The following is a 17,951-nucleotide window of genomic DNA, read 5'->3' as shown; positions in this document are numbered from 1 at the left end:
TTGGCACCACGCCAGTGTCTTCGCTTCTCTTCCCTCCCCCCCCCCCTTTCTCCCCTCCTGGGTATTGATGCTACATCAAAACAAACCTCCAGTTCACATAGCAACAGAACATTTTTATATAACCCCTGCACAGGAACGCTGCACAAACCGTTGGACAATCCCTTGCAAGCACGTTAGGTAATTCCAGGATATTTTGCTGGGTTTTGTCAAAAACACCCCTGACTAAATGAACTATAAAAAGGGAAGAGGATCTTTTGCACATGGGCCAGATTTGAAACACAACTTGGCACCAAGGACATCAGGGGATTAGGGCACCTATTGGTTCCATGTTCTAAATTTTGCCATTTTCCATCTCACTTGGAATCAAACTTGGGAGTCCAAAGCATTTAAGCCAATTTTTGCATAATGTAATTGAAAGCAAAGCAGTGCTGGAGGGATCTGCTGAGTCAGAGCTTTAATAAAACAAAGACAGAAATTTAGATTTTGGTGGACACTGAAAACTCCCATTGCTATCCAAAGCAGAGATATCTGTACAGATTGTGTAGTTACACAGCTATAAACCAGCCAGGTCATCTTAACTTCACTTCTCTCATCCTGTCACAAAAGGTTAATATTTTCAATAAGGACATAATAAATATGCTACTTTAAACCTTTTCACAACATGCCCACCACATATTTACTTTGGGTTAATCCCATCTTTCAGGTCTTCCACTATTTTGCTGCAAGGATCACAAAGGGGGGAAACTGAGGATTTTTACTGCTTTCCCCTGATCCCTATCTAGAACAGGACACCAAGACAAGCAAATCAGGACCTACAGTAACATTAGAGCCACTGTTTACCCATTGGTATCTCTTACCTGTGTGCACTGAGCTCAGCTCATCACAAGATCTTGGATTAAGGACAGAGCTTTCCTCCAAACCCTACTGATAGCAATCACTCAAGATTTTTTGCTTGCACTACCAGCATCCCAGGATTTCCTGGGAATTTCAGCAAGTTGCTTGTAGTTCCCAGGCTTTAGGACACTGCTGATGACTTTGACTTCTCTTGCTCTTTTCCTCTAGTGTAGTACAGCCCTTTGATCTTTTTCATTAGGTCTTAAGTAAGTCACTAGAAACATTTTGTGGTGAGTAGGTGGTATGGGAAATATATTCTCTGGACCTTTCCAGACCAAACATCTGCACCCTGATTGCTTCAGTTGTGGTGTAATGCACCGGTCCAGTGCTCCTGCACCATTTGGAAAAGATAATAGTTAAGGTGTATCTATCTATCTAGGTTATTATACAGTGCACATCATTAAAGGATAATTCATGCAGCAGCTTGAATACAGGTAATGTATGACAAAAATGATGGACTAACTTTTGTAGCTCTAGAGAAACTCTTCTATGCACCATTTTCTTGACTGCAATGATAGAAGTGGAAGGATGTCTTGATTAAGACATTCTGTCCCCCATTATCTCTTAATTCCTTTGGATCATTCCCATCTTCACTGTATCCCTTCTCCTCTCTGCATCAGGGAAGATGAGCAGGTCACTCATGCAGCAGCCCAGAGGTTCTCTCCTCACATAAAGCCCATACACAACATGCTGGGCTTTCATGCAGAAAATTATTTAGACATGCGTGTCCCAGCGTCAGACTGGCTCAAAAAATCATCTGAAAGTCTCTAACTAATTTTGCTGCCCCAGGAACACTCATGACTTCATATGGGCTTCAGCTTTTTTGAGTCCTTACTCTAATGCCTTTCAGGTTCAGCAAAGCAGAGCCATACAGGATTGCTAGGAAGTGCTAATGGGCTGCAGTGGCTCTGTAAGTCAGCACTGGCTGGCAAATTGTCACACCCCACTGTCACTCCATCAGTTGGCAGCCTGGGGCAGCTAGAAAAACACAGGGGCCTCTGTGCTCAAGGTCCCTCACAGGGGTGTAGAGCCCAGGAGAGCACCCAAGGCAACTCCACCCTCGGGATCAACACTAGAGTCCTCAATATGCTGCATAATCTTCGGGTTTCAAGAGAGAATCTGGTTTTTTCCCCCAACAACTTGCTCAGTAGTAAACTCATCATCTGCTTTGTCAAATTTGCCTCCACACATATCTTGTCTCAAGCTTTCAAAAAATTCTTGTGCTTTTGTTTCTGGGAAGAAACTCGGAAAGCCTTTTGGGGAATACTCAATTCCTTGCTTTATAGAGAAGAAGCAGAACACAACCAGCATCTAAAAGGCTGACCACTACTTTAGGTACACAACACAAGAGCTAAGCAGAGAGAGACATCTAGGAGGAAATTCAAGGCCCTAAGACAGGTTCTGTGAATCAGCATGAGCAGCTCTCTAAAATGTAAAAATAAGAGAAACCAAATGTATGCAGCCAACCTGGTGAAGCTCCATTGGCAACCAATTATGCCCCAAGCCTTATTTTCAGAAGTGTGTGCATGTAATGGTGTGTGCAAAAATGATCAATAGTGTCCTTCATTTATATGACTTGCCATGATTGCATCCTGCAGCCATGGTAACTGGGCCCCACCTGAGGGGCTGCAGGAACAGATATGCAGATTTGCTGGTGGCTTTCCCATCCTAGCTGCTGGGAACACCTCATTGTAAGGAACCTCAAACCCCAAAGTCGTGTGTGATAGAAGAGGCTCCATATCAGCAAAGGGGTTTGTGTGTGTTACATGGATATAAATGCACACGTGAGGGTATTTATATGTAAACAAAACAACGTGATTGGCTTCTTCTGACAGGAAGGAAGAAGCATCAGCTGAGTACTTTGCACGTGCTGCTGCTGACGCTCACAGGGTCAGCGAGGACTCCTCTGTGCCCCCCTCCCCACGAGCAGATCTATGAGCAGATCCTCATGGGGACAAAGGGGTGACCCCAGATATGCTCCAGACCAGGGGACAGGCAAGGCAGTGACTGACTTCACTGGGGAGCTCAGGGAGTGCTGGCAAGGCCAAACAAGCCGGTGTACAACTCTTCTACACAGCACAAGCATCCCTCAGGGCTCTGCTCTGGTTAAACAAGTACAAAGGAGAGTAAAGAAACCTTTTACTTTACCTTATGTTGAAACAAGGATAAAAACCACGCAGAAACCAGACATTTGCCTCTGACTTTTTTTAGAAAAAGTCCTGCTCACATTCCCAACAAGGAGGAAAAGTTGTCCAGTCCCAGCCAGGGCAGTTTTTGGAATCCCAAATCTCTATTGAGAGAAGCCCAAAGGTATGATGGGGAGAGTTGAAATTACTGAGTGATGCAGACACGGCTGAGTTGACCTTTTCCTTTTCCCCTGGAACAGGCCAGGAAAAAAGCAAGAAGGAACAAGAAAAATATTTATTGAGTCTACAAATGCTCCCTTTCTCCATGCAATGGAAACTCTTTATGTCATAGTCAGTGAAGAGAGGAGAGAAAACCCTGCAGAGCTATTTCAAGCCACAGCATCTCTGTTCTGGTGTCAACTGTTTTGAGGAGGAGCCTGCACACTGGGGGAGTCCAAAGAGAGAGACAGGCACTGGGTGGGTGTCAGGAGCATCAGAAGTGGTGAAAATGGATTGAAAATCACTGCTGCCTCCCTCACAGCATAGATTTTTCTGCCTTCTCTGCCCAGAGTTTCTGTCCTGTGCCCTGCAAACACACACACTTGGCTGGCCTTGACACTGCCCAGGTCACTCAGCTCCTCCTGGGTTTTGTTTATTGCCTGGTATTTTTGAGAACAGTGCATGGCATCTTTGTGAAAGTCCCAACAAAAAAACCACAAACCTTGTTTATCCAGTTTAACCACTGGATAAAGCCTACACACATTGGATAAATCATTCTACAACCTCTACATGCATTACCAATTAATTATTGAATGGGTATCTATTGCGTGTTTTTAATATGCATAAAAGTAAAGACAATCCCAATTGCCATGCAACTGGCTGAGGATCATGTAAACATAAATGTAGAACTTTCATTTTCATGAATAATCTTACATACCTGGAGAGAAGGGCTTAGCAGAGCCACAGACCAGAGCAGAGGAGCAGCATTAAGGTGCAGGGGAATTAACCACTCAGTATCTCTGAGCCCCCCTTCTGGGTATTAATTTGATTATCAGTGTAGCAAAAAAGGCCAGGACCTTGTATCCATGGGCTAAGGTACAATTGTTTGGCCCCTGGAATTGCATCCTGAGAGATTGACATGGAATATTTATATACAATGCAATCAAGAGAGGTCTTATTGACAATCAGCCATAGCTCAGCATGCAGCTTGATAAGACTTGTAATTATACAGATGAAAAAAGAATTGACAAAAGATGTATGTGATGATTCCAGCTGATCTCTGCTGCTTCACACAGACACCATCAATCTCTGCTCAGTTTGGTTTAAAGTACAGATGGTTCCACTAAGCATCAGAGATTCCAGTACATATCCCAAATAAGATTGCATACTTTCTCTCTCCAGAAATTCACTAAAGAGATGGACTTAAGAAAAACAAAATTTTTTGTGAATTCAGGCAAAATGTGGGTACTATTGCTGTAAATAAGAAAATTGTAAATAAAAAAAAGGGTTTTTTTAATAAAATAGAATTAAAAAATACATTTTTATTTCAGAAAAACTACATTTAAAGTTGACAAAAAATTTCTTTTTTACTTTCTCTTTGCATTATTCTTTCAGTTTCCCCTGGAACAAACTACTTCTTGGCATGGTTACAATGAAAAAAAAATTAAAAATAACTATTTGCTAACTGCATAGACTGAACAACATAAAACCAGCAGAAATATTTCCCACATTTAGAAGCAGCAAGTAAACACATAGTTTCAATTCTATTCCATCTCTTTCTCCAAAACCCTTTCTCCTGTAGCCTAAACAATCTGATTTAATCATTAGTAAGCCCAAGTCCTGCTTTTAAAGCTAATTTACAAAGTCCTGAGGTTGTTTATTTTTCCTGCTCCACTCCTGCAAAGGCTGTAGGGTGCCTTATTCCCATGAAGACCTGCATCCTTCAGGTGATATAAATGTTATTCTCTTTATCTGTTTCACAAAGTTTTTTCTTCCACCTCACTTTTCCCTTCCCTGCTGACAGACCTGCCAGGGAACACTCTCTCTTAGGTTGTAGTTCAAATTACAGGAATGAGAACTTGAACCACATTTATGTAACTGATTGCTAGGTTTAGCTGATTTTTTTTTTCTTAGGGTTTTGTTTGTTGTTGGTTTTTATACCTGCATACAATTTATTAGAGTAGGCAACATAGTCTTAAACACAGCTAATACTACTCCTTAATACACTCAAAAGAAATGTTTGGCATTTAACTTTATAATAAAAGGTATCAATTAGGATCTGTCAATGTTTTCAGTAGTGATATCTAATTACTGTAACTTGCTATAGGCTATCTTGTTAAATTCTAGTTGAATGACTAAGTATTCCTGACAAGTTTAATGCATTATTAAAGGTGTAATTACTTGGTTATTGCTCATGTAATTCTGAGTTAATTACATGACATATAAATTTATCATTTTTATGTTTATTGAACTTTGGTAAATTCAATTTTAGCTTTTGCTTGGTATTTACACCATGACTCTCTTCCACTCATTTTGGACTTAAAGGAGATTGGAGCTGCATTTTCTCAGTGCAGCAGGAGAATCCAGGAAGGGGAAAGGATCTACAATCACAAGTCTAGTTTTCCTATCAGTTTTTCATTTTGCTATGCCTTCCTTGCTGCTGCCATTTAACCACATTGTGATTTGCTCAGTTTTCAACAGAATGAAATGAGACTACAAGTTTTCAGATGGTGTGAAATGCTGATCCTACTGAAATCAGTGGCAAAGCTCTGACACAGAAGAGTGACAGGAGTTTACCTTTGTGAACCTTTGTTCTGGGGGCAGAGAATGAACCCTCCCAAGGGCACTGGGATATGGGATTTCCTCAGAGCTGGAATCAACAATCAGATGCTAAAGGGTGTCTCCAAGAGTCAGTCATTGTAATTTCCACTCACAGCACTCAAGAGAAACGTATAAACAAACAATGCATTCGAAATTCCCTTCTACTGTTCTGCCTCCTCTCTGTACAATGCCTTATTTCCCACCCTGGATTTGCAAACACAGCCTCTTGTGCTTCACCCAGCTCATACCTCAGCCCTTTGCTCCCAGAGCCCTCACTGTGCTGACCCACAGCAGGTGGAAAAGTAAATGCTGTCCATGCCATGGCTACCAAATGAAAACCTTGACAAGCTCAAGTGCCATCATTATACAGTCAGTGAATCTGAGGTTATAAATCTTGCTTCATTCCCATTTGGAAGAAAGATCTTCAATTAAGCAGAAATTGATTTTCTAATGATTTTTTTTTCCCTGCTCACGATTGGTAAATTGTTTGAAGCTGTTCCAGCCCAACAACATAGAGGCAGAACAATTATACATGTATCGCAGCTGACAGCAGGACTGATTTTAAGTCAGTGAATTTTGCATCTAGCCCTTTGATTTTTTGGCAAGAAGAGCACCTTGCAATAATTATGAAGAAAAAAAATATTATCCTAGCTAACCTTTGCAACTCTCAAGCCAGTCAGAAAGCAAGGAGGAAATGCAATGAGGCTTGGGAAATTGTTTCTGATCTTATGGAATCCCTCACTACTCTACAGTGCCTGTAACATTGAAGTTAGTGCAGTTTCCAATTAAATAAATTACATAAGTAGTTTGTGATGACTGAGATATTAGTGGAGGTTTGAATAAGTTATTTGGCATCAAATGTCACATTGCCATTGTTGATAATGATACTTAGGAAATTAGGGACCCACAATCACAGTTTTCAAGGCATATCTGAATTTTGGTGTTGATGGAACTCAAAATCAATCAATTCAAAGCCCACTAAGCTTACTTGGAGTTTTTCCATTAATTTCAAAGCTTTCTACACCAAAATTTAAGGCATAGTATTCCTATAAAATAATACTTTCTGTGCACAGAGAACAATCAGAATAGGATTAAAATCCTATTAGATATGAATTAAGCTAATAATTTAAACCTTACTCTGTAATGATACGTTGACAGGCACTGGTTTACCTTCTAAACTCTCTAGATGTAGTTTTGATCCTACTAATTTTGTTAATAAGGTATAATTAAAAGCGAGATCCTTCCATCTACAGGACAATACTGAGAGCAATTACCCATGTTGTGTTAATAATTAGTGGAGCTCACCTTGACTCACCATCCCTAGAGGGATTTAGAAGCTGTGTGGGTGTGGTGGTACCTGGGGCCATGGTTTTGTGGTGGACTTGGCAGTGCTGGGTTGGTCTTGGTGATCTCAAAGGTCTTTTCTAACCTGAATGATTCTATGATTTCATGACACTGCTGTGACAGGGAAGATACAAGCACAGGACAAAAAGACAAACTGCTCCAGGAGAAGTTAAAATGTCACTGTCAAAGCAACAGACAGCAGACTCAGAAAAATTGAGAATGCAAAGAAGCTCAGAGGCAACACTATTTGTCAAGAAAGACAAGAGTCAGTAGCTCACTAGCAATTTAATCCTTGTTGTAAGTTTGTGGGCATCCCAGACTTGAACAAAACCACTGGAGCACAGGCCAATGCCAAGCCAGCCTGCACCACAATCACAGTCATTTCAAAGCTGGACCATGGTATGTCTCCAGTTTAATCCAGTTTAATCTTTTTCATCTGCAGATGACGTTGGCCAGGAGAATCTAAAACTTGCTAGAATGAGTCAGTAAAAGTAGGTGCCACATTTCCTTGAGGCAATCAAAGTAAATCCCATTTTCTATCAGTCTAATAAGGAAAGTTTGGGGATTTTCAGCTTGCATTTCCTAGTATGTTAATTTCATCTTTGCCCACATATTATTCTGCTTGATCTGACCTGAATCTGACTTATTGCATTTCCCAAACTACTTTTCATTCAGCGGTTAATTAAAAGATTTGGTCCCTGACACACTGCTTACAGCCCTTATTGGCACCCATTAGCCCAGCTAGACTAATTCTCCTGAAAAGCAAACCTCCTTATATTCCCAGGGTCAAAAGTTCACAGACAATTCCCTAAATCTTTAACATTCACTATTAGTTCATTATTTGAACCTACTCTGCTGTAAGAGGCTGTATTTAAATGTAGGCATAAAAAGTCATTCAAAAAAGACAGTTTCTCACAGAAATTCATCACTTGCCAGTTCCCTCCATCTCTGTCTGTACAACAATAGGACTGTACAGTGCAAAAAATATTAATCTTTTTCAACTTTCCTTTGAGTACTTTTTTGTCTAATATACAACCACCAAAGAAATGTTCTAATTTACACTGAGCAATTAGCACATGTATTGTGCCTCTAAATTACCCCAGCAGTTTGTTTCCCTGTGCACACACCCAGAGCATGGCAGTGCCTTTCAGGCTCATGCAGGACTAAAATCCATGCATGGACACCAATATACACTGAAAGCAGCAGCACCTGTGTTCTCATAGTCCCACTGAAATGAAGGGAGTCAAAACTCAAGAGCAGATCTCAGCTGAGGCTGTAAATAAACACACACTCATAGCCACACACACAACACCACATTCTCTCACACACATATATGTGAATACTTACAGACACATTGAAATTCACCCCATTTTAGAGATAAAAGATTAACCAGAAAACTGAGATTTGGATGTAGGTGGTGGATCCCCCAAAGCCCTGAATTTCTGACAAATCTGGCTCTTGGGCTTTGGTTCAAGCCCATCTTTGCTGTACTGAGATGAAGCTAGAAACAAAGTCACTCGGGCAGGTGTGTGGGAAGGGAAAAAGGCAAAGTTTAATTATTAAAACTATGTGGCCGTGCAAGCATCCTACTTAAGTTAAGAGGAGTTGTCATTAAACTCAACCTTTCCCCCTTGAACCTGGTGCCTGGAATAGCTCAGACACCAATGATGACCTTATGTATTTCTTTTAATTATTCTGAAGTAACCTCCTCCAGCTCACTACAAGCCCTCAGCTACTTCAAGCAAAGACATTCTAATGATTTCGATTAAATCTTGGCCTCTCCCCAGCAGAGCACAAATTAAAAGCATTACTAGGAGGATACAAGCTTCAGCGCTTGGAAGTGTTATATAAAGATGGGGAAAGCTGCCAAGAGCTTGTTGTCATTTCATACAGAGTGGGGGATGATTAACCCCTTGGTGGCTTTTCATACCCTGCCAAGATGACACATCTCACTCCTGGGGGTTTTGCTCCTCGTGACCGCCCCCCACATTGCACTTTACACCCTTTTCAACTTGATAGTCGGATAATATATTCTTCCAATGAAGCACTGTCATATTTAGGCTCTGAAAAGAGCTGTTATACTGACAGAATTTGGAGAAAAGAGCTCTAGCTGGGCTCTACAAATCCTATTCCAGAGGTCTTCTACCTTGTCCAATCCATGGCTGCATTTCTACACAAAAATTATCATGGGTAAACCATGATGCATGCCTGAAATAAATGCACAAAAATCTTAAGTAAAACAACTGTCTCAAAGTAACTACGAAGAATGGGAGCTAGGCAAATGTGATTTAGATCCTGGTGTCATTATAAGCAACAAACATATATTTACCCTCTCTCCACTTTATTTCCCATTTTCTATCTTGTCAAAATGCAAATAATGAATCTAAATGATTGAAAAGTACTTTCAGATATTTGGATAAAAAAAAAATTAAAAGATAGATGTATGACCAAACTGTTCCTAGAAGGGAATAATTGTCACATCTGTAAAAGCTGCTTTACCCAGGCTCCTATATGCAAAAACAACATGAGCCTACAAATTCGGAATCTTCTCCTTTACACATGGCCACCAGCACTCAGGCAAATGAAAAAAAAAATCTCTGAAATAGTAACCATCCATCCACTCCACCCACTTTGCACAGCACTATTTGGGTACCTGGATACCAGGCAGCAGCTGTTCTGCCCTCTGAGATGCTAAAACCCCCCAATATTCAGACATGCCACAGGCTCTCCTGTGCAATGCAAATTAGGGGGGTCACAATTAATTAGTTTCCAGTAAAAACGAAGTGGGAGAAAAGATTGCTGTGTTCAAGCTTTTGGTCCAGTATTAAACAATCAGAGAGCTAAAGCAGACCAGCAGAACCTTTTAGGATTAATTTAGAGAATATATTTTGAAAGGTAGGTGAGATGAGACACTGCTCTGGGAGGTGACGTGGGGGAGCTGACACAGCCTTGCAATGTCTCATCCTCCAGATTTATACAAACGAAATCAAGGAAGCACTAAACCAGCAGGGGATTATTATCACTAGAGATAACTACAGACAGTTTCATTTTAAAAACAATCAGCGTCATCATCACTATGTATTTTCCATTTATTGAAACACAGGAATGTGATGGAATATCCAGCTCCTTCCAGAAGTCAGAGCAACATCCTCCCTAAAGAAAAATTTCCATAAAAAGAATCAACTCACTTCATTTGTTCTTTTTTTTTTTTCCTAAATGCTGTGCTGAGCCTCTGCTTGCCCCCTGCCTGCATCTTGCCATCCCTAGTCCTCACAGGTATTCCTATTTCCACCCAACGGTAGAATACATTGGCTGCTCCTTGGTGTGGTCCAGAGGAGGCCATGAAGATGCTCCATGGGCTGGAATACCACATCTATGGAGACAGAGAGTCAGGCATGTTCAGCCTGGAGAAGAGAAGGCTTCAGGGAGCCTTAGAGCACTTTCCAGTGCCTAAAAGGGCTTCAAGAGAGCTGGGGAGGGACTTTGGACAAGGGGCTGGAGTGACAGGACAAGGGGGAAACAGCTTTAAATTGACACTCTCTATTTAGACTAGATATTAGAAAGGAATCTTTCCCTGTGAGGGTGGGCAGGCCCTGGCCCAGGGTGCCCAGAGCAGCTGTGGCTGCCCCTGGATCCCTGGCAGTGCCCAAGGCCAGGCTGGATGGGGCTGGGAGCAGCCTGGGATGGTGGGAGGTGTCCCCTGCCCATGGCAGGGGGTTGGAATGAAAAACCCCTAAGGTCCCTTACAAACCAAATCAGTCTATGATTCCATGATCTTGATTTCAAGGATAAGGATGTAATCACCCAGATCACATAGTTTAAACCTACAGTACTGGTACAATACCAGATTTCACCCAGCTGAGAGGTGAGAATATTTCTTTGCACAGGATCTTACCTTTGCTACCAAAGAGCTTCTCCAGGGTCCCGCCTCGCTTTTCCTTTATCATCCATTTGTTATTTGGCATTGAAAAGAGAGGGAAGAATCCGAAATTCAAAACCTTACTCCAGTTTTGTAGTGAAAACACGCAGATTGTCAACTTTTTACATGAACACACATCGTATTTTTCAACTGGCACTATTTTAAAATTGTTTTTAGAAGTTCCACTATCTCTCAATGGAAGCCCTGAAGCCACATCAGAAAACAGAAGGACAAGATTGAAGGTAACAATAGGAGAGGGCAAAAAGATTATTAACCATGTGTAATAATCACAGCACAAAAATTTATGCTTAAATATGTCTCCTTTTTGTTTGATCCCTCATTTTTATCCTCCTGTTGCAATGTACCAATGCTGTTCTGCTGAGCAATTCAGGATGAATATTCCTTAATATAATAAGAAATCCCCAATCAATTAGCATGTCAAATCAAGAAACAATTCCCTACCCCACATCAAAAAGACTCACTCCTACCTTTTGTCAGTCAGTGGGTTGAAATAAAGAGATAGCTGCACGCAAAGCAAGCTGTCATGTCAAACAATACATCCTTCACTCATTTGAGATATAAACACATTAAAATGTGGCAGGAGAAGGAGAGTCAGTCAAACCTGTTTAATGGAATTGGCTAATTGGATAAATTACACCTTGATAATGATGATAATCATCAAGGAGACATCCTGTCCCATAGTTCTGTGCAGAGCTTGGTTTGCTACTTACCCTTTTTCACTTGATTCCTTGTGTTAGAAAATGCAGTGTAAAACACCTAAAAGACCCAGCTCTGCTTGACTGAAGGTTTCATCCACAACCCTTTATGTAACCCAGGATTCTGGAGTTGTAAGAAACTCAGTAATTTGGGACTGCAGTTGCAATAAGCAAACACAGTTCTCAAAACATGGTTCCAACACATGATGGGAAACTGAAAAATTACTTGCTCTGAATACACATCATTTTTCATGCACACAAAATTCCTTCTATGCATTCATATTGCTGGAGAACATGTAGGCTGGAATAAATAATATTAACCAGCCTGCCATTAGCATATGGCAGGCACACACTTTGAGAAAACTTTGACACTAAGCAAACATTTAATAATTAGTGTAACTATCCATTAATAGAATTGATATATACATTTAATAATCAGTGTAATTATCCATTTATGGAATTGAAATACTGGTTCTAAAATAATATTTTTAATAAAGCATTTTTACTAAATAATCTCTCTTCCTTTTACAAGCCAAGTAGAAATTTAACAAATACACGATACAAACTACATATCTTTCACCATCATGCTAATTCACACTCATTAACACTGCACAGAAATCAGTACAGCATGAATGGGGTTGACTTCCCACTCAGACAAGATTCTTGAGCCCAAAGTATGAAGAGCAAGAACATTTGGAGGAATGAATCTCTCGGTTTCACACTCCATTCCCCAGGGGTGCAGTCAGCATGGGCAACCCCCACCTTCCCCTGCCCAGTATCCCCCTCACCCCTGCACTGCTGCACTGACAGGCCAAGTTTAAAATAACAAAATTCCATGTATTTATTTGCCTTTTACAACAGAAGCCCAAGCAGAACAGCCACCAAGGGAAACTTAAAATGAAACTGCAGCTTAGGGTCTGGAGGCAAGGAGAAATGCTGACCTGGCTGGAAATGAAGAGATTGCACCAGCTTTCTGCTCACATTCTTCATGCCCCAACCATCCTAAATGACTCTCAATCACAGCCCCATTCAGAACCAGACATCTCCAAATTGTACACAGAATAAAACATTATGAGGAACAATGTGAATCCTGTTATGGGTCATTGGATTTTTTGTGATTATTAAGATAAACTCTGAGAGACAAAAACATTCTGCAGAAAAGAGAAAAGGCCACGTGATAATTGATTTAAGATGAAAATTGATCAAGTAGTTTTTATTAGGCGTAAAAAGATGGCATTTTCAAAGAGTAATAAAAATTAAAAATATTCATTTCTTATATCCCCTTAAGACAGATGAGGAGTAGTCAGCCAAGATCTCCTTATCAGATGGTTGGCACCATCCAACAGAAGCAGACTTCATTTGCAATTTGATTTGTACAGCACAGGGTTGAAATGAAGGCCAGTGAATTTCTGAACTACTACATTATACGCATCCAGCCTGGAACTCCACTGATCAGAATGTATTTTGTGGTCTAAAGTATCTTTTAGTCACACAATATTTGACTAAAAAGTGAATGGTTTTAATGATGTTTACTGCTATTACTTGGTAATAGTAAAGGGGAAGATGGTTCATTGGTTAATTCAGCCAATTTTATTTTTCCTGCCATTTTGGAAATGCGTAGAATCTCATGCTTGGCAAGGTTCATGGTCTGGCAGTTCTGCAAGATGCAATCTTTTAAAATCGGGGCTTGGGAGCACAGAAGTTAATGTTTAGAGGGAGCTATGTTATTTGGCTCATGAGGTTTCCTCAAGATGAAACAAACATCTTGCCTTTCCTCTTCCAGCATCAAAAGCATCTTACACCACTGTGTAAGAGCAGATAACCAAATGAATAAGTTACACATAACACTATGGTGTAAGGAGAACAATATCCATGAAAAAGCAGTTGAATAAACAAAGCCCATATTAAAAACATGACAGTGTTCTAAAGTAAGATTTGTCTTCCTTTCCCTCCTTATTTTCATGTGATTTGCTACTGCAGTGTCCAGGAAACACCACTTAGAATAAACTGTCAGACCAAATCTGTTTTTCCTTCCTTCCTTTGGCCAGAGGAGACTTTGCTCCTCTTCCAGCCACACATCAGGCTAAAGTGAAACCTGTTCCTGTTTTCTCAGTTATTCCCCAAAAAGTATCTCTTCAGTGACTTTTTTTGCTCTTGGGTATTTTTTTTTCTCCATCTTCAAACAGGTAAAACGAATTAGTGATCAGACAAGTCATACTTTGAAATGCCTAGAGGTGGGAGGAGGAAACAGGCAAGGGAGGAGTGGGAAAAGAGAAGGATTCAACTCCACATAATAAACCCTCCTAAGAGGGTTGGGATTTCACTTCCATTGAAAGGGTTGTGCACAGGTGAGGAATTCCTGGGATGATTTTTCTTTAGGTTCCCAGTGGACAAGTAATGTTTCAAGGAAAGACAGGCTGCCTTACTGGTATCCTCAGCCTCTTTCCCATCCCCTTCTGACAGGAGGTGTTTGCAGGGTGCTTTAGAGAAACACAAACACTAATCCAAAAAAACAGTTGGGGAGTGGGAGTGGAAAATTCCTAAATTCTTAACCATGCAACATGCAGTGTATCAACAGCTTTTGAAAACATCAATAAGCCATGCAGCTCCCAGCACTGTGCAAAACAAATGTACTCAGATATTAAGGCCGCAGAGGTGACTTTGTCAACCAGCAGAAAACATGACAACAGCAAAGCAGGGAATGTGGGGGGAAGTTGTTTGGAATTTTTATTACTGTCAACTATGGAGATGAAAACACAGACAGAACTTGGTATCTACTCCCACAGGAAAATTGCATTCAGCCTGGAAGTCTACTTGAAACGAAAAACAACAAATAACAGAAAATGAGCAGGAAAAAAACAAAGGCTTTTGAGCCAACTTCTCCATTCCCTAGTTGGCACAAGTCTGCAAGGAAGAAAGAAAAATTCAAGTTTAAGGCATCTTTTCACCTTCTGTGCTCACCACCAGGTCAGCTAAGAACAATTTAGCAGTTTGAGCTAATCCTACCCGTGTGTGGTTTAACCCAGACCCCAGAAACGGAGGTCCCACTTCCCTCTAAGTTGGGAGGTGAACTGAATGAACTGCAGAACCCCTTCAATCAGCACTTCAGGGAGCAAAACCAATATGAAAATAAGCTTAATAAAGTATTTTCCTGCCTGAATTACCTCCATTCAGGATTCCAGTGGAGGAAGTGGGAACTTCCCAAAGGAAGGGCAGGAGAGGGGATGGAGGGAAGCTGTTCCTGTGGGTGCCAGGAACAAGCTGCTGTGTCTCCTGGGTTGCAGTGCCATGGGTGCCCTGTTCCCTGTGACAATGACACTTCCTGGGGATGCCAGAGGTCAGTGTATCCCTGCCATGGCCCCTCTCACACCCTGCTCCTGGAGATACTCATCATCACACAGGAATACACACACTGTTCACTGGTGAACAGCTGATTTATGACTCCAAAAATATCACAAAATACTGCAGGTGCAATTTGAGGGTTGATTCTGGTACCAGCCCCACCACTACCCACACTTACCTTCCCTCCCACCCGCAGCTGTTAGTGCAAGTATTTCTAAGGAATCACTATGAAATGATGCCACGTATAAATAAACTTCATAAAATGAAAAGAGGTAAGTGGAATGCAGATATTAGACATGATCACCTCAAAGATCTGACTCAGGGATCAGATCCACAAGTGACTGTCAGCTCAACCAGGGTGAGGAAAGAGAATTATCAAGATGTCAGTGAGAGTGAGGCCCATGGGGGCTACAACCTCCTTAAACCATCTTCTCTACAAGCATCCGAACAGCTACCCTGGAGCAGTTCGAGATGGGCTTCTTACACCTCCCCAAACCCTTCAGTGTCCATGCCATTAAGAGGACTTTAAAGTCAATCTTCTCCTAAACTCCATTTTCCTCAGTGCTTAAACTGCAGGTCAGCCCAGGAACAAAACCAAGTGGGAACTCTTTGCACACATATTTTTTTAAAGTGGGTGGGGAGAAACCTAAAAGGAATTTCAGTTCTTTGGGGCTAATAATGTTCAAAGGCAAGAGCAGCTTTTTGTATCAGGCTTCCATCTGGGCTGTCCCCGGGATTCCCATCTTGAAGTCAGTGAACCTTGCAACGTTTTATCTTATAGCCCTCAAAGGCAGTAGCACATTGAGTATAATCCATTTTTTAAATGTACAAAACAAAAGAATATATTTTCCATATGTTTGTCACATGTTTCATTCAAGTCCCATTGCCAACTCCTAGCACAGCTGATGTGCAGTGGATTTTTAGGGCCTGACCTTGAAAGAGTTAGGTCTTAGCTGTGCATTTCTGTTTAATTTGTGCACACCCACTGCAATTGTTTGTAAGCACTGAGCAACCATGCCTGAAAATACCTAGTAAGTAAAATCTAGTGAGTATGTAAGTGAAATCCCATCATATAGGATATGCTGTACAACACAGCTAGGAAAGTTTGTTAGTTCTCTTTTATCCTTTTTAAAGAACATATGTACATTGAGTAAGGACTACAGAAACTACCTACAGGGAAAGGAATACAACATTACAGACACACACACTCCTCGTGTACGCAGCAACGTGGGTTTTATCACCACAGGGTTTGAACTTTCTCCAATTAAACCATTCCTTTCTTCTTCAAATATAAAAGAAATAAATCTTATTAGTTTACATGGATTTCTATAATGTGTGGAAATGAATTCATGTTTTCACTTTTAGATTACTGAGTTTCATTCAACTGTGTTCTGACTACAAGTATCTTTTCTGAAACCAAAGCTTAGTATTTTTTACATAAATTATTTAATTGATGAATTACAGGATACTCAAACAAAAAGTAGAATGCTGTTCCACACAATTTTTCTCATTTTTCTCTAGCAAAATTCAACAAAGTTATTGTTTTTTTTCCTTTGGCCTAAGAAAATGAATTGAAATTCCTCTTAGGTAAAAGGCAAACCAGAGACACTTTCCACTTGGTTTTCATAGCTACCTTCCCAATAAGAACCAGCCCTGGTGTGAATACCATTTCTAATGTGTCTCTATTTGACAAACTGAACAAAACAACCCCCAAACCACCAGGAACCCATGTACAGAATTCTTCTTTCTTAATCTGTAAAAAAATAGAGCAGAACCAGTAGAGAAATTCAGCTACACACTTTTGAGTAAGGAATAGAGCATATTAATCCAATCTCCTCCAGCACTCAGTTCTGGTTCTGCCACCAAAGTCTCGAGCGAGTCACATCAGCTGCCATTTTCCCAAACTTATTCCAATTTGGGGTTTGATTTTCTGTTTAGATTGGAGGTTTTCCAAGTCAGGAAGTGGATGTCATGATAAACCAGTTTACCAATACCAAGGGTCAGCTCTCCACTATGGCCCCAGTTCTTGGGACAAGGATGGCACCACACAGGCATCCCACTGCCTTCATATCTGGTTACAGAGGCCAGACCCCCTTGTACCTTTTCAAATAATTACATTTGACATGCAATGTCAGACCAAATCATTTCATGATCCTGAAGATGGTTTAATGATCCTAAAAGGCCCATGGAGACCTGAGAGTGCAAAATTACTTGGGCAGCCAGAGAAGCAAGTCACTGGGCTTTTCTCCATCTATGAGTGATGGGGAGCAGGAAATAAGTTTCTGATCATGCACATTCATGTATCTTCAGAACTAGGGATGTTTCAGTTTGGGATACTTTGGGAAAAAAATTACCTCTGTATGGCAAAAAAAAAACCCCAAGCCCCCAAGTTCAGCCCAAGCCTGGTCACTCACACACAGCTGAGCTGGTTGCTCAGCCTGTCTGGGGTTAAAGGCAGCAGTCATGCAGCAAACTCCTGCCTGGAGTGGGTATTTTCAAGCCTGTGTCCCTTCACTACAGCCAAGAACAAACGTCCTCCCACAGTTCTCTGAAGACTCTGTCCATTCACATCACCTTTCCTGTTGCTTACTCCATGTTCTTACTTTGGGTATAAACCCCCTACATAACAGAACAGTGTACAGCTCCTAACCTCACTAAAATTCTCTTACTGGTGAGAATGGATATTCTCTTACTGGTGAAAATTGGGATTCTGCCCCAATCAAACCAGAATACTCCATGAACCAGGGAAGGATGAGTTGTTTCAGGCCCTGCTCCAAAGGGTTAAGAGCT

The sequence above is a fragment of the Vidua macroura genome, chromosome 17 (assembly GCF_024509145.1).
Source record: "Vidua macroura isolate BioBank_ID:100142 chromosome 17, ASM2450914v1, whole genome shotgun sequence".
NCBI classification, from domain to species: domain Eukaryota; kingdom Metazoa; phylum Chordata; class Aves; order Passeriformes; family Viduidae; genus Vidua; species Vidua macroura.
This window is presented reverse-complemented; position numbering follows the sequence as displayed.